The sequence below is a fragment of the Manacus candei genome, unplaced genomic scaffold, assembly GCF_025592945.1.
Source record: "Manacus candei isolate 608988 ecotype Guabito, Panama unplaced genomic scaffold, ASM2559294v1 h1tg000016l, whole genome shotgun sequence".
Taxonomy (NCBI): Eukaryota; Metazoa; Chordata; class Aves; order Passeriformes; family Pipridae; genus Manacus; species Manacus candei.
In genome coordinates this window covers 8919874-8938575 of record NW_026138064.1, presented here as the reverse complement: position 1 = coordinate 8938575, position 18702 = coordinate 8919874, and positions in this window count along the sequence as shown.

The following is an 18702-nucleotide window of genomic DNA, read 5'->3' as shown; positions in this document are numbered from 1 at the left end:
AATAAACAGTAGAATACTTTATCAAAAGATTAAGGGATTACATTCATTACTTAAATTTGTACTGACAAGCTTTATTTCTGTTAAGTGGGATTAATCCTTTCTTGCTGACAGGACTAGGGCTGTAGCTCTCCTTCATACCACTTGGAGAAGAAAGAAACAAGAAACAAATCATCATAATAATCTAGATCATGCCAGACCTGGCTGGTGGGGGAAGATGGGGAAAAAAAATTTATGAACAAGAGGAAGAACTATGTTTATTTCAAACCATCTGGTAATACCTGCAGGCAGCAGGATAGTGATGCCCATAATAGTGCTTCCTCTGGAACTCACTATGAGGGGGAATTCTGATTTGGGCACCAGAGCAGCCTGCTTCCCCATTTTGGGAAGCCTCCTCTGTTAGCTGTGTTGGTGAGAAACATGTCTAATTGTGGTGTAGATGCTTTCCCAAGCACACTCATATTAGTGAGCAGCTCTCATGGGAGCTCTCAGCAGGCTCCTGTCTCTGGGAAACTGTGTCAGCCCAGACATAGAAGTAGCTTACAGAAACCTTCTATTCTGAGAGTTCTGTAAAAAAAGTATTTTTAGAGGGTCTTTTTTTGCTTTGTTTGGGGTTTCTTTGGCTTCTTTTGGTGTGTTTTGTTTGTTTTTTCGATAAATGGTTTGAAGGAGTGCTAGTTGATGAGTCAAAGCATGAGAAAGAAGTCCAAGAGCAAATCCTTCCTTCCACCTCCTTCCTTTAGTCCAAGTGCCTTCCACCATCTCAAGACAATGGGTTATATAGGTCTGCATTTTGTCTTTTCAGCACGGTCCATGCAACCAAAGTCTCCTCTAAGAAAAACCCTGGACCTTTTCTTTGTACGAATCGTAAAAACTGCACAGTCTTTTATCACTGCTGAAATAGGGCAGGAAGTCTCTTCTAGGTGTGCAAAGGATAAGTCAGCCCCACTCTGTGACCCAAACTAAGCACAGCCTTCTCTTCCCCCACCCAGCTGTGGGCTTGGAGGCAGGACTGTCAAAAGCTGCACAGTCTGGCATAACAGTAATAAATCTCATTTTCTCTCTATGTCAAAGAGATAGGAGCAAATCTGTCAGTCCAGAACACAGCATAGGGGTGTTGTAGTTTGAGACCCCCAAAAATCCAATTTCCAAGTCCAAGCCCCCCTCTCACAATTTGTTTCAGTGTGAGAGGGTTTTCCAGACATAACATAACTCAGTATGGGGGGAAGGGAACTATATTACAGTTTATTACTTACACAAATAAATATTATAATACATTATATGCACAATTATAACTCTCTCTCCTATGGTAAAGCAATATATTTACATAAGATCAAGTCCCTCCTTTCCCTCCAAGAAAAGTTCAGAAGGGAAGAAGGAAAGATCCTTTCCACTTTCAGGGCAGCAGTGTCTCTCCTCTTCAAAGCGGCATTAGTAGCAGGAGTTGTTGTAGCTGAAAAACATCTTTCTCTCTCTCCCCACTACAGTTCAGGGGTCTCCTCTCACCCCTCTCAGCCCTTCAGCCCCAGCTGAAGGTCTTGCCCATGGACTGCCACCAGGGACCAAAGCTCGCTTCACCACGGTCATATCACAGAGTGCAAGACATCCCATGAAAGTCCCTTCCTCAAGGGGTCGAGTTCCCTTGAGTCAGAATGTTCAGGGCAGCTCTCAGTTCGGTCTTTGCCCCAGGCGTCCTACCAGAGCTCCTTTGCTCTGTCTCAGCTGCCAATGTGGCAGCAGGGGCGGGGCAAGGCCACTTCCCCCGCATTCCGTCCTGGTCCAGTCCACAGTACATCTCCAAGTTCTCAGCTCTTCTCTGTCTCTCTCTAGCTGCTGCTGCATTTTGGGACTCCCTAAAAGTTTGGAAGCCCGCCCCTCCTCTTCAGGAGGTCTCTAGGTTTTGGGAAGGTAATCCAGTCTTACCCAAAACAGTCTCTGCTGAGTTTGCTCTGCTCTGTTGCCAGCTCTCCGTCCTTGCACGAAATCTCTGTGTCTCTCAGCCTGGCTCTGTGCCATCTCGCTGCCGCTGGCTATCTTTCTTGGCTTTCAGCTACAGCTCTCTATTTGGTGCTGTCTCTGCTGCCACTCCTGCTGCCCACTCACAGTGGAGAAAAACTCCCTCAGCTCTTGGCCACAGTACTCGCCCCAGTTTAACAGTGTTCCAAGTTCCTGCAGCCCCCAGCCAGGGCTGGGGGGCCTTGGCCCCCAGCGGGGCTTCCTGGCCCCTCTCTCCTTGTGGCTTCACAACATGGCTACTACTTCCAACTACATCATCTTCCTTCTTTTCCGGTCTGTTATAATATGTTGATTTCAAAGGAGCGAAATGTAGCTTCTGATTGGGCCCTACACCAAGAATACCACCCCCTTAGGGGTTACCACTTTTCTAACTCCAGGGGAAAACACTTCTTACCCCATGACAAGGGGTTTGGGCAATGGAGGAGGACAGAAGGAGATATATGTTGGGCAGGAAAAAAACCCTGGAGTAGAGCAACAGGGAGAGACTAGAAGGAAAGAAACTCTTGTTTACCATATGATTAATGGGATTACCAATTATTATGCTGTTTTATTGGGTTGCCAGGAATGCATAGGTAAGACTGGTCTGCTTTGTGGGTAAGTCAGTTCTGTCTAAATGCTTTTATCTGTGGAAAGGACAGCACACCTCCTTCAAAAGTGGTTTCTGAACAATGAACAATGTTTTAACAAAATTTGTGGTTCACTTTACTTGTGTAAGTTATTACCAAAGACTAGGGAATATTAGAATGATGCACTTCAGTCTTTTACATTCAGTAATCCTTGGTGACCTTTACCTCTTGATCATCTTTAAAATCTTTGAAAAAAGAGATTGGTCTCAAGACATACCATAAAAGTAGAATTCAACATAAGTATTTAAACTGATCTCAACAATAAAATACCTAAAATGTTAAAGTAATTATTTAATTGTCAAGCATTATGAATAGATCCTAAACCTAATGATTCATAAAACTTTCCAAACATTTGTAGGGTTGGTATAAGAGATGAATTTCAATTTAATTTTTAATCTATTACTATGCTTCCTCCATGCTTCCTCTATGCTTTCTCCAAGCCCTACACCCACTACTGAAAAAGGCCTAACCCTAAACCTTACAGCCTTACAGAATACATTCTTATTCTTAGGTGACCAGAACAAAAGATCAGGAAATTGCCAGAAAGTCCTAGTTATGGAGTCATTAAATTTAAGAACCTGTGGAAGGATCCCGTGCAATGAAGAGCTGTTAATTGCAACAACTGTAACATATTTGATTCAGGGTAGATTTTCTGCATTTGAAAATGTCTTTTCCTCACCATCAAAACCATTTAGTTACGTACTGATTTATGTTGCATGAGCTTTAACTTCTTTCACCTAGAATTACTTGAATGTCAGTGGGAAAATAACGGGTTTGAAAGTATCCTGGAAGAATTTGAGTTGGAACGGACCTTAAACACCACCTTATTCCACCCCCCTGCCATGGGCAGTGACACCTTGCACTAGACCAGGTTGCTCCAAGCCCTGTCCAACCTGGCCTTGAACATTTCCAGGGATGGGGCAGCCACAGCTTCTCGGGGCAAACTGCCAGGGCATCGCCACCCTCTGAGTAAAGAATTTCGTCCTAACATCTAATCTAAATCTCCCCTCTTTTAGTTTAAAACTCTTCCCCCTTGTCCTATTGTCTATCTGCCCTTGTCAAAATTTTAATGCAATAAGTTATACATATTTGGAATATCTACTTGGATTTTTTTTTAATAGGAGTCTGGGAGTGAATTTATTGGTAGTTTTATTTCATTCAGAAGAAATATTAACATAGATTAATTATTTTCAATTATTTACTCAGAAATAGAAGCTAACTGTCATTAGGATTTTGTGCACTGGGATTCTTCCAGTAGGTAGAATTTCTGCTGTTGCTTTTTTTAGATGCTCTTTTCTTGATGGCTTGGAAATTAGAAACCAATTTGTAGAAGAGAAGAGAAGTTTTGGAAATGCAACCTTCTCCTTGAGAAATGTATCTGTTCTCTTTTAATAGTTAGGAAGAAAGTATCCATATTTTATTTTCCCAGCTATGTAAAGGCTAAAGGATGAGTGTAGGAGGAATCATGGAGCACTCTGACTGACAGAGAGGTCCCTTCAAGGGGTAGTAGCAAAATTACCTGCAGCTGAGCACATTAGCAGTAGCTGTTAATTGCAAGAACAGGAGGTCAAGACATAGTGCAAAGTGGCAGCTTTGTAGCAAAAGTAGCTGGCAGGGAAGAGGGAAATGAAAGGGAATAAATGACTGGTTGCTGAATGGAATACAGAGAGAAACATGCACAGGGGGTTTGAGTCACTGACTGCTTAATGCTCTTTCTTGCAGGTGGCCTTATGTGACCTCCGTTTTCTCAGTGTGAATCAGAGCAACAGTAGTTTTTAGTCAGCACAAGACACAAAGTTATTTAGATGCTAAAAGGGTTACTTAGCTATATGAAAAGGGAGACTGTAAGTGCCCTGAAAAGAGCTCCAAGAGCTTTTTCCTCCCTCTTTTCTCGAAAGAAAAAGGAATTAATATTACTCAAAATACGAGAAGGGTTCTCTTGTTTGTTACCCTTTTGGGGGACTGTTTTAATCTAAGTGCCCAGGATACTTAATAGAGAAAATTCTAGTGATGAAGACCTGCCTCTCTTTTTCTTTTTTCCCCTCTTTGAAGTTCCTGGCAACTCATCCTGATTTGCTTTATGTAGCAAGAGGCTAAAGTTTTCAGAAGAGTCTAACAATATAAAATGCCTTGTTTAAATTCCCAAATCAAGAAGCTTTCACAGGGCTCAGTTTTCAGAAAGGCGTTAACACAAAGTAATGTGGGTTTAACACTTGCAAATGTTTACTAGTCCCCCTAGGGCCAACCAATTTCAGCTATTCACACTCTCCAGATAACCCCATTATAGGGCTAAAATTACCATCTTTGTGATAGAACAAAAGAACAAAACTTTGCAAGGACCTCTGAGCATCCCACTGATAATATCACTGAGGGATCTGTATTATATAGAAACCAAAAGGATCTATTATGAGGTGAATTACTATATGAATAAAGATACAAAGTAGATGGCTAAAAACTTGCTATAATTTGGGGAAAATGAAAGCTGATATTCTTCTCTTAACTGGCAGATATTAGGAGTACTGCTGCAATGATACGGCACGCCCAGGTGTGCCCCGTTGGGCAAGAAGGCCAATGGCACGCGGGCTGTCCCAGCCATGGTGTGGCATCAGGACCAGGGCAGTGCCCGTCCCCGTGTTGGGACTTCTGAGGCCACACCTTGAATTTTGTGTCCAGTTCTGGGCCCCTCACAACAAGAAAAACATTGAGGCGCTTGAGTGTGTCCAGAAAAGGGTAACAGAGCTGCTCAAGGGTTTGGAGCACAAATCTGATAAAGAGAGGCTGAGGGAGCTGGGGGAGCTCATCCTGGAGAAGAGTGGGCTCAGGGGAGACCTTATTGCTCTCTACAAATGCCTGAAGGGAGGTTGTAATGGGGTGAGTGTTTCTTGCCCCAAGTAGCAAGTGACAGGACAAGAGAACATGGACTCAAGTTGTGCCAGGAGAGGATTAGATGGGATATTGGGATAAATGTCTTTCCCCAAAGGGTTGTCAAGCTCTGTCAGAGCCTGCCCAGGGCAGTGTTAGAGTCACCATCCCTGGAGGGATTTAAAAGGCCTGTAGATGTGGCACTCAGGGACATGGTTTAGTGCTGGGCTTGACAGTGCTGGGTTAGTGGCTGGACTTGATAATCTCAAAGGTCTGTTCCAACCTAAGTGATTGTATGATTCTGTGATTAACCCTAATGGGATATGAGGTCAGAAAAACACAGAAAAGAAGACAACATTCCTTATCTCATTTATACTGAATTTCTCAAATAATGCTGAAGCACTGAAATAAGAGTGGCGTGAGGTAACAAACTCACTAAGAATGTTAATATGGGGAAGAAGCTTTGATTGTTTCTGATCTCTCTTGAAGTTCATTCTTATTTCTTGTCCAGGAATAAACACCAAGAAAATTACTGCAAATAGCCAAATTTTAAAGCAAATTAGCTTTTCAAGCTTGTGATAAGATGTCGAGTAGGGTTATCAACCAATTGGGTAGTTGATAATGAGAACAGCTGGCTAAAAATGAAAACTAGCTTCTAATGGTTTTCATTGGAGCAAAGTGTCTTAGCACTGAAAATCCGATTAGACCACAAAGGGGATTTAGAGTGAGGCACGACAGCACTGAGCCACAGCAGTGCTCTGGAAATGTGATCTAAAATGCATAAAGAAAGAAAAGTTGCTTTGAATGGGCTTATTAAAAGGAGGAGTGGAAGACTGCTTCTCCTAAATATGTTGGATTTTGAAGTCCGTGTCAGTAAGAGTTTAAGTGCTAGAGCTCTAATCCGGATGAAGGGACTTCTTTTCTCAAGAATGTGACAGCTATGTTGGTTGTCCTGGAGCCAGATGCATAAAGCAGCTAAGTCAGTCTTTGCAAGCTAGTGATGTGTCTGCCAGGATCAGTTTTTTTGCTTCCTAAGTCACATCCAATAACCAAAAGTTTGGAGCCCTTGGCAACATATAAAATACCAGCATTCATATCTGTGCCTGAAGCTGACTTGAAGAAAAACCTGCTGGCTCTTGCCAGGTTGTGCTATAACGAGCTCTGAGTAATGAATAGGAGAGAAAAATTTTGTGAAATCAAGCTAGCTTGGCATAAATCTTTTATCATAAAGGAAGGATCAGGGCTTCCTTGAGTGAGCTTTGCTAATTTTCAGCACTTTTTCTCAAGGAGGAGTGCTTCTAAGTGTCAGAAACCTGTTATAACCACACAACATTAATAAAGGATGAGTGACTAAACTTTGTTGGATGCAGCTTGGAGATAGTATTATCTCCCGTCTTACATAAACCCTCAAATAAAATAAATAAAAGCCAGTCAGATGATGTACTCTGATCAATAAAATATGCTCTAGCATGAAAAAAAAAATTAAAACCTAAAGTTTTCAGTCTCCTACCCATTTAACTATAGATACTAATTTTGATTAAAACATTTGATTTGGAGAAGCTATTAACAGAATAAGAAATGAATCATTAAAAATTATTAAATGTACTCATATGGAACATCAACAAATCTATTCCATAAATGCCTAGACTCAAAACTATGATGAATTGACTTCATTGCAATGCAGATTTCCAAAGAGAATGCCTTTTTCTCCTTGTTGACAATAAAAGTAAGATAAATAAGTCAGTCAGATTCTGGCTTTACCATCTTATAACGGTACAGAGTGTGGTCTTATACAGAAAACACATTGTTTCTTTTAGTCATCAAGAATCCATTTTAGAGGTAATTATAAAATGTTTACAAAATTCCTGCAAAAATTACACTAGGCACTTGTAAATAATAAGGTGTTTACTGCAAGTCCTTTGCCTCTTATGTGTCCATGATTCTACTCAATATCCTACTTTGCAGACCTTTCAAACAAGTAAGTACATTGTAAGTTATCTATTGCATAAGAAATATATGCCACTCCCTCACAAGCAACACACACACAGAGGCACTTGCTTATTTTCACTGGGCAATAAAAACTCTAGGAGCAAATTTCTGCTTTGGATTACTATGAGAGTTTATTCTAACTCAATGTTTTCCACTTCCACAGAAATATTTAATAGTGACATTTCCTGCCTTCTCCTGCTCATCAGATTTCTGCTGTCAGTATACAAGAGGAGCTATTCTACTTCCTAGTCCCCTCTTACTAAAGAAATCTACAGAACTTATATACCTGATAATTTCTACATATTTCCATATATCAGAATAATATCAAGTCACATTGATAAATCCCTTTTAGTAATAGGTGAGGGCATAAATCTGCATTATTCTGAAGTTTCCAGTGTTTATGAACTTGAATTACTTTTTTTTTTCCTTCTCCCTTGAGGTGTGAGTGGCACAATTGAGGAAAGAGAGATGGTCCAGACAAGCTGAGGTTTTTCTACTGAGGACTCAGGAGAAACAACAGTTTGGAGGTAGTCTCACAGAAGACTTTCTGCTTGATGTCCTACTAAAGTTATGTTTAAGATGAAGTCAGACATTGTCTTTCAGTGAAGAGATTATATTCCCAAATGTCCGTTCTGACTGAAAGCTACTGTCCTCTCAGATGTGCTGGGTGAACTGCTCTTACCCACATTCCTGAATATGTATTTGGTTAGAGGTACCTGCTCGTCTTGAACAGTTCAGATGTTTGGGATCTGCAAACAATCTCAGTCTTTACTTAAATGGCTAAGAAAGTGTACTTATAAGCCACTGAATGTATTGATTTGATGAAGTAATGGTTCTTACAGTTTAAAACAACTGAAGGAAGGCTGTGACCTCTTCATATGCTACTCTTGCTTCCAAAAGTCATCTTGTCCCAAAGCTTCAAAGAAGCAAAATGAACTGGATACAGCAACTGTAACCTCTGGTGGGCAAAGAAAGGTTTGTGGTGCTCTGTTTCTTGAGTTTTGGCCCTGAATTTTTAAACTGTGCCCTTGAGGGATCAAGATTGACATTTCTCTCTTTATAGAAGACGCATGCCAGAAAATATTCCCATGTACAGGGAATCCACTAGTTTTATATCTCTCCTGGATACAAAACAGTTCTTCTTTTTCCAGGCTCTCATGCAAAGTTTGCCACTACTTCTGAATTGAAAGAAAACACTTCAGGAAATTCTAGATAACTCTAACTAATTTTGAAGATGAGATTCCTGGCACTGTAGAATAGTTCTATTCAGTCCCATGTTGTCATTAAATTTTTCAAAAAGGTTAAGATCATCATTCATAACAATACTTTAAAGAATAGTTTATCATATTGAATTTCTGTTTTAATTTGTCTCTTTAAATATGTCTACTAATCTTGCTTGCAGCATTACAATTAAGAGCTGAGCTTTTGGTTCAGAGGATTTGTGTAAGTGAAGCTTTTTTCTTATGAGAATACCTTAAAAACAAATCTGTATATAATTTTGTAGCAGCTTTATTGCTTTTGTCGGTGCATATGTATGAAGTAGTTTGTGAGGACAAAGAAGCCATACTGTGACTACAAGCAATCTTGAATTACATGAGAATAGGATTTTCCAAAACTCTGCATCTTCCCCAACCAGAAAAAACAAATAGGGGAATGAATGTAATAACAAAAGCAATATCATTTAACATCTGGCAGTAGCATAATGTGCATTACGGCAACATATTTACACTTGGAGGATTCTTCTGCAAACTAAAAGTCCACAGTTGCCACAATCTTTAAAGTATGGATTTAGGATTGTTGGGAATCATTCAATGAAGGCTAATTAGTGCTAGAAAGGGTATGCTAGTTTGCCATTTTCATGATATTACTTCTGAAATCATAAGGGAGCTGTTTTTCAGTCTTGAGTTGCTTTTACTTTGTAAGTAGGTGAACAAAGAAAAGAAAAAATAAAGAAAAATGACCAAATTACCACCTTTCCTTTCCTCCCTGCACTGTATTTCCTCCTGATCACAACAGGATGCTTTTCAGAATAGCTGAATGTCTTCTGGAAAAAGAAAAGATCTCATACCCAATATTCCTAAAAGTGAGATGTACATCCTATCAATGGTCAGAGGCAAAGTGTTGCACAGCTGAAAACACTGCAAGGGAAAGATATGGAGTTAACACCAAAAAAAAAAGGATATAATAGCCAGTTTCCCCTGTCTAATCAATTCTGAATGGTAACACCTTTATTTCATTTTCTATTTTGAGACCTCTCATAGCTCCTAATTTAACACAGTAGAGTTAATAGTTATAGAGATACATAATAATGGAGAACTTTTTGAAATGGAGCTGCAACTAAGAGACTCCATAGAGGCTGTCTCTAAAATGACATTCAACAATTACTTCTTACCTCCACTAGGTTTTTGTCTAAGAATTATAGACAGAAAATGACACTACTATAATGTGTAGAAGGCGTGTCCCAGGGATGCAGGGGATGCGCCAAGGGCAGGGAAGCCCAAGGAGGCATGTGCCTAAATAGACAACCCCATTGGTCACAAGGTCACATGGTTTTAGGGGATAAGAGGGAGCGCCGAGTTTGAATAAACCTCTTGGTTTGCCATCTCATTGGAGAGCTGAGTCCATTTCTTTATTATAAAAGACCCACGTGACAATAATGATCACTTTTTACTTTTGTCTCAGGAACCTGAGTAACTTCGCTGCCAACACTTCATAGATGATATGTGTAACACTGGGGTCATGTATATACATTTTTTGGAACTTCACTTTTTACACCAAATATGAACTCAAGCACATTTGATTTCTTTAAACAGTGCCAAGGAGCCTCAACAGACTGGAAAAAAATCACTTTCAGTGCAATGAGAACACCTCAGTGAGCTGGACTTCTTCCTGAAGACCTTGAAAAAATGCCAGAAGGTACTTCCAAGCAAAATGATTGCATTAAGGATGCCTGCAGCTGATTGTTGGAAGATTTGGAACTAGGATTGCAACCGTGTTTGTTTTTGTTGTGTTGACATCTACTTTGAGATTTAACTTTTTAAGGAAGAAAGATAGCCCATTTGAACCATTTTGGCGAAATCAAGTCTTCAGGACTTATCTGCACTCTGCAATGTGGTATGGATTAATTTTACCTGTGTCAGGAAACCTTTACCACCACTGTTTTACTGGTTTTATCTTGTTCTAGTTGTGTCTTTGGTTTTTTTACTAGCATAGCATAAATCCTGCATATGTTTTCCAGTAATCTACCTATATGAATTCTTCTTATTTTAATAAAAACTCCATATATCATCAGCTTAAGCAGCTGATGCTTCAAGAGTCCTGTAATATTTACCTTTCAGGATATTCTCCAGTTTTCTAAGTGAACTGTTTTCTCTCTGAGTGAAAACTGAGGCTTTCACCCCCTGGTAACATAACTGGATTTACCTTTGCAGTTGAGAGCACCTGAACTGGCTATATTTTGTAAGCTTGGACAATTTCCTACACATCTTGTAAGGAATCTTAATTCTCACTTTGTTTGCTTAGGGGGGTTTTCTCCCTTTTAGTTTATTGGGTTTTCCCTGGTAATTTTCAGTTAAAATCCATATTTTTGATACTTGAAACCTTTTGCAGGAAGGCTAAAAAGTCAAAATTTTTAAAGCATTTTAAGTAACCATTAATATTAAAATATCTCACAACATAAAGAATAAAGAAATGTAGCAGTTGGTCAGGTCTAGGTAATAAAACTGACTACAGGGAGACTTCAGAAAAATGCGTGTTGAAAAGGTTATTTCTCTGTCTATAACTTTGTTTCAGATATGTGTACTACTGTGGTTTCCTTTCTTGATGTTTCTACCAGTGCATGGTGGCAGGTACTAACAGACAATATCTGTAAAATGAATATATAAATAACTGTAACACTTGTAACCTTTCATCAGTCACAAAATTGTTCCTTGGTATTACTTTCTGCTTCTCAAGGATGCTCAGACAGTTTGCTCCTTCTTTCTACAGTTTCAGAAGCTGACCTTTAGACTGTCAAGTGTTGAACTTCACAAGCAGTTTTAATCTTGTAAATACTCTTATAGGCAAAAATATGACTGACACTTTACAGTCTGATCTTTCTCCATTGATGAAGAACATAAATGTGAGGAATTGTAGAATTAGATAATAAAAATGAAGCCCTCATGTCTTTTTCAAATAGTCCCGATTGCCTGTTGTGAAAAAAATAATAACAATCACCTATATTTTTTTTATCTTTTACTCATAATAGCAAAGAAATGTTGAAAAGAAGTGGTGGATCATATGTGAAAAGCTGGAACTTGAGAGCACTTTCACAAGATGCAAAGAGCAGCCTCGACATGCCATTAGGTGGTTCTCTTTCCTTCTGGGTTCACCCCATTTGGCTTTGTCAGGCACTCTTCAGAAAGGTCCCCTGAGAATGGTGAGCACCCGTGTGCACTGCAGGGTCCTGGCCATTTCAGCAGGTGCTGAGACAACCCAATGTCCAGCCTCTGGCAGAACCAACACCGAAGTATTCACTGTCTTAAAAAGAGGGAACCATTTAGAAACCAATCTTCAGAGCAGGCAGCTGAAGATTAGTGTACGTGGGGTGGGGTTTTGTGCTAAAATCCTTGTTAAATAAGGGACTAATATTTGAGGTTAGTTGGTTTTGTTGTTGTTATTAAGCATGAATTCACATTTCCATTAAAAAACTGTTGGCAAAATCGCTTCTCTACTGCATGCAAAATGAATCATAGAATCATAGAATATGCTGAGTTGGAAGGAACCCACCAGGATCATCGAGTCCAACTCCTGGCATTGCAGGACACCCCAACAATCTCACCATGTGCCAGAGAGTGTTGTTCAAATGCTGCTTGAACTCTGTCAGCCTTGGTGTTGTGACCATTTCTCTGGGAAGCCTGTGAAATGCACAGAAAGTAGTAGGAAATATTCCTTGAAAGGGATATAGACTTTAATTAAACCCTGTTTCATCCTTTTGTCTTTCTCTGGGTAATTTATAATCTTGCTTATCACCTAGGTATTTAAAATTACTTTGAGTGGCTTCTCTGCTGCATGATGATGTGATCATCAGAACTTTGCTCTAGGAAAAGGACACCCTGGCTGCAGAACTGTCAGACACAGACAACCTGCTAAGGTCAACAGTTTTCCCCTTTCACTGGCAAAATGAAGTTGCTTTTTCCTGATACTGCAGAGGAGATGTGGAGGACAGGTGGCTGGGTAGCAATGGCTTTGAGTTATGAGAGGAATGGGAAGGAAATACTTCGGTGAGAAGGGTGGCTGTGTTGAATCAACACAGTAGGTGATTGCCTCTGCAAGGCTAATCCATTTCTTTATAACAGTCCTGTAAGATTGAGGTTCACATTTTAACACGTGTGTAGTGTGTTTTTGCAAGTATGTGATTGCACGTTTATAGCTATATATATATATTTATGTATAAGCTTATGTGCCTTTTGCAATCGGATATATCTATCTCATATTGACCTCATAAACCACCAGCATGCCTGTAACAAACGTGGATAGAGCCTTCCTAAATCTTCGTTCATGAAGCCTAGCCATGATGAAGCTTATGTATGTACACATACTTCTCATAAATGAGGATGAGAGCAAAATAAGTGTCAGTAATCCTGTACTTTGAATCTGGTTTTACAATGTTGGGATATCTTGTAGGAATGGGAAAATATCCCAGTTCTAGGCTGATGATCCACAGATAATCAGGATATTTACTACTCTGAGTCTAGAAAACCTGGATTATGTCTATTCTTTATGAATTTACACACAATTAAGCTTAGTCTGCCAGGTGGGAGATTGATCTCAGCGGAATTTATGCTCTGGCTTGTGATGTTCCTGCTTCCAGGGAGCTATATTCCCTATTATGTCTAGGTAGCATCTCAGTAGCTTTCTGCCAAAGAGGAACCTGGTACTGCTGGGGTTTTTTTTGTATTTTAAAAAATAGTATTTTACATTCTTCCATGTAGGAATTCAGATCCTTAATGGTCATAAGCAGATTCCTCAGAAAGCTCCTAGCCTTTTTTAGCTTTATTTGAATCTATTCTAGTGCTTTCTGTTCTTGCACATTCATTTCTCATGTGATTGCCTGTCTTTCAAATTTCCCCACATGCTCAGAGGTGCTGTCCCCAGCCCATCTTCAGGCTGTGATGTAACAGTGGCAGTTCAACCACAATGAAAGGCCAGGGATACTCAGGTTACCAGCCTGTTTCTGTGTGCAGGAAGGGAAAGTGCACAGAAAGTGTGAAGAGTAATCCGTCTTCAGACAGTATATTTTTTATTCTTTTTTTTTTTCCCTCCAAGCAAAGACACAGGTCTCTGCCAGAATCACTGAAATGAGCATGGTGGGGTAGCACAGACCCCAGCTCTGACCTGGAGGACCTCAGAGCAGCCTGAGGGTGATGGCAGGGAAATATCCGGAGGCTAGGGACAGGCAGCAGTATTTCAGTGCAACAAGAGTGGGAACAAGGGTGTAGGTAGTGTGGGCATTTACCATGTGTTGGCATATTGGGCCAGGTCTGTGTTTAGAGGATCATCATCAGCATCTGATATCCAAACCTGAACTACAGGTGTGTGTCTGTGTGTGATATTCCAACTTCAAAATCCTTGGGTTTAGTGTGTGCAAGACTTTCACTCCTCATCTAGTTTCCTGATGGCTACTCTGAATTATGCATAGATAGGGGACTCTAGCGTGCCAAGTAACACTCAGCAGAAATTGTGACAGCTTAAAATGTGAAAATTGCTATGCTAAGAAGCCTTGCATAATATAGCCAGAGTCCAGTTTTCCTTCAACACCCTGGTCTAGACCTGAGAGTTTGTGCTTTACTTCCTGTGGTTCTTGCCTGCAGCATCAGCTTGTTTGAATGGATTTGGGTTCTATGAGGCTTTGCCCTAAGTTTTTCTGCAAAAGCAAGACATGCCACAGGTCAGGTTGTTCAGAATTAAAAATGGGATAGCAAAATAGTGGGTGTGGCTTTGTAACAGCCTTACTGCAGAATTTCACCTGTGATTTTCTGTAGTTCATTGCAACTCATCTCTTGGCATGACTTAAAAATTTGCATGCAAAAAGACCCTGGAGTTTGGGTCTTTACATAGATTCTGAAGTCTGTCTTTGGATTTAAGGCATATAAGGAGAACATTAGAGTGCATTTGCATACTTTTGAACATTTTTATTTTGTTATAGTTCCTTCCTATCCCTTTTCTTCCCCATAGCCAAGCTGCCTGAAAGATCCAAACAGTTAATTCCTGTTAATTAAAGAAATGGAACATCCATACTCATTTTTGCAAGGTATCTACAGAGTGAATTATAACAGTTTGGTTTACTGCTTGAGACTTGAATAACCCCTACACATGGTAATACAATTGCCACTGAAATGTGAGATTTTTGGAAAGTTGAAGTGGAGAGTGACTTACTTACTGAACAGCTTTACTGGAGGTCATTTTAAACAGTAGACACATATGCTGACAGTACATACAGCAACTCCATAGGAAGTATCTTGGAAGTTTTTATTTTTGCTTTCTCTCCCTTCAATTTTTTTCCACATTATTGTGGCCAAGGTCTCAGAGGCCTCTGTATGGTAGTTTTTTCAGTGCCATGCTGTCAACTCTTACAGCTTGTGCCCACAGGAGAACAACACATCTTTCGCCCATGACAGTCCTACATGCAGGACTTGAAAAATTATCACATAAAAATATAATCTCTGTTTGTACTCCTGAAAAAAACCCACATGAATGGCAATGCTTAAAGCATCCCGATAAATCAAGGGAAACCACTATTCAACAAAATATTAAGTGAGAAATAATTCAATGTGTCCCAAGCTGTCCATTACAATTCAGATGTTGTATGAGAGGTTTGTTTGGTTTTCTCTTGGTATTTGGTTGGGTTTTGGGGTTGTTTTTTGTTTTGTTCTGTCTGTTTGTTCATTTTTAATTTTACATGTTCTGAAAACAGAATTCTACAAATGTGCATGTTATTTCCTAAAGCTACCAAACTATGTGGACTGGAAATAAGGATTTTTCTTATGTGGTATGATGAGGTTGACTATTACTCTGCTGTGCTTGTAACACTAATATCTTCATCTACCTAAAACTTTTATCTCTTGTTATCAGCCAATAACGGGTGCTTGTCAGGAACTTTCCAGTGGAACCAAATTTTTAAACATATCTGGTCCCAACACTTTGCATTATGGAAGTTTTCTGTAGCTGCTTTGTGAAACTGACTTTTTTTGACAGCAATGCTGGTACTAAATTGAGAGAAAAGGGTACCATTTTCTCTGTTCATGTCTCCTTTAAACAAGTTTAACAGAAATGAGAAAAATAATTAAAGAAAGCCAAAGAAATGTGTCTTGTGTTAATTTTAGGGCAATTCTTCTACTAATGTGGCACATAATTTGTAGTTTCTAAAGAGGGTCAGAGTATGTGAAATTGTAGTTGGTTCCATGCCACCAGAATAACATATCACTTGGGTGAAAAAGTGAGGTTTTCAGACTCAGTTCAAATCAACCTCAACTGTCTACAGAAATCTGAGTGAAAAAAGCACGGGCTGGCCTGTGCAGTCATCAGATTATTACAGTCACTTTGTTTCTGGCTAACTTTTAAGGCTTCTCACTTGAAAATATATGCTGGCAATGAAAGGAGGTCCGATTCCCTATCACTCTCATACAAACAGATAAAATTTCATTTGAACCATTTAGGGCACTGCCCCTTCCCATCCAGATTTTGTGTTTTCTTGTACTTGAGGGGTAATTTCCAGATATAGGTGAATAAAGCTTTGAAATAGTGATTTCAGAAACAGTATCTGTATGATGGTATCTCTTGAGATTGGGAGGAGTTTCAGGGAGAAACTTACATTTGCAAAAACATACATATTTGAGGCTATTAGTAAATCTGTGAGTGCTTTCTAGTTTGCATGGTTTATACACTGCTTAGAGAAAATTGACTTTTAAGGGGACAAAATGAGGTGGTATGTTTAGTGGAAATATTTTTAAGAGTATTTTAACTTTCAAAATGACCTGTAAGTTTTCTTTTCCAGAAGTTTATATTTAAATAAGTCTGATTATTATTTTTTTCTGTTCCACTATATTAAAAAGGCAAACAATATAGTAACAAAACTCCAATATATGATTTATTACAGAGTCTATATTAAAAGAAACAATCATTTACGACAGGCATCTAAGGACGGAGATGGTAGAAAAAGCCTAAAATTAATTAAAAAGCAACATTATGCACTGACTGAATGGTGACTTCAGTGTGACGTCACTAAACAGGACATACAGAGGGATAGAATTCAAAGTGAAATCTGGAAGACACATTGTTGCAGGGAAAATACCAACTGCCCTCCCAACCCAGATATAAGAAATGATTTGGCAGATGAGTGCTGTGGGACAAAAGAAATTAAGGATGTATAACCTTCACTAACAAGGCTCACTTAGAGGAAAGCACTTTTTGAATTTTGAAAGATCAAGTGAATAGCAAACCATCTGGCAAGAAACCTCATAAATGGTGCATTAATCCAGGCTTTCAGAAAAACAACACTGCTGCTGCTAAATTATCCATATGTGCATGTGGATGTCCCCAGGGTTTCCAGTCCCCAAAACTCAAAATATCGGAATGTTTCTTAGAAGAGACACTATATATACATACGTATGGGTGTGTTTCTGTCTATGTGTAGGTATTCAGTTAAGGAAATTAAATGCTGATGGAAAGAAAACCGAGTATGTTGAAACATTTGAGTTCTCTTTTGACTACCTAGTATATTTCTTTTGCGTATTAAAGGTAGCTTAGAAAATCAATATCAACCTGACCAATGCTGATTCCTTTTTTGAAAATAGAACTGAAGTACAGAAGCTGTAACTTGTTTAATTTCCTAATATATGTATTTTTAAGAAAAACACTGTCAGGACTTTGCACTTGGATTTTTTTCCTGTGAAGTTTTATTCCTTTCAAGACCTGTCTCATGTAATAATTTTTACTAATCCTGTAGGAATTCTTGAACTCTAATGTCATACTTTTCTCTTGAAAGAATAGGTTTAGCAAGAGGACCAGGCTGTCTGAATAAAGGTGGTCCACTAATTTTAACAACTGCTTTAATTTAAACTGACTTTCTTAAATTAATGCAAACTATTTTCTGAGAACATGAAGAAGAATTACAACTGTTTTAATTAGGCAGATAAAATCTGTACCACTTCTGCTAATGGTGCCTTTAGATTGGTTTTATCTTCCTGTTTCTCAAACTTCCCACTCAAAATCTGGATGTCATTTCCACTTTGAAACCCAAACAGAAGTTTGTATGTTGCTGTTCAGATGCGCAAGAGGATCACTTGGAGATTCTCACAACTCTTACTTATACAGAGTGCTGATAAAAAGGGAAAGAGGCAGAGGGTTCCTGACACATAATGTGATAATATGTGAACCATGTTACCCAAACCACTTCTTAACTTGCAGCGACTAACTGCATAGTATTTTCATCATCCTTGTTTCTTTTTGCCTTCATTAATTTGGTTTTAATTTTTATTTGTTGTAGAAATGCCAAGCTTTTGTAAGTAGCCAAAAAAATAATAAAAAAAAAAGAGCCCTTTTCTGTTCCTTGTGGGCTGTGGCAGCTTGACTCTAGGAGGAAAAATGTTTCTGGAAAAGACAGAAGAAAAAAGATCAAACAAGATAAAGTGGAAGTGTGGCAGTAGTCTGGATTAGGATGACTCCATACTGTGCTGTCTGGATGGGTCTGAAGTTGGTTGATCTGAATCTTAGAAACTCTGGTAAAACCTAAAATTTTTATAAAAATATGGACTTTGATTCAAAATTCCAGCCCAGTTTAAATTTCAAAACAGCTAAGCCAATCAAATCTGTGTGATTCTCACAGAAACTTCTGAAACCTCTCAGCATAGGTTTTGCTTTGCTTTTCCTGCAGTCCACTGTGACAGCCCAGCTGGCACAAGTGGAGCTTGGCTCCTTCCAAGGGCTTTCTGAACAACCTTTCCTTGTCACTGCAGTGTAGGATTGCTGTGGGAATAGATGGGAGTCAGTGCTGGGTTGTTCATGTGGAAAGCCATGAAGTGGTGGAATGATGCTATGAAAGAAAACATATCAATACCTCCTCTCTTGTAAACCTGAAGAGCCTCAGTAGTATACAATTGCAAGTAATAAAGTTAAAAGCTTTACTGCCAGGTTCTTCCCCTCATTACCATTGAGGACTGAAGCTGGCCCTTAA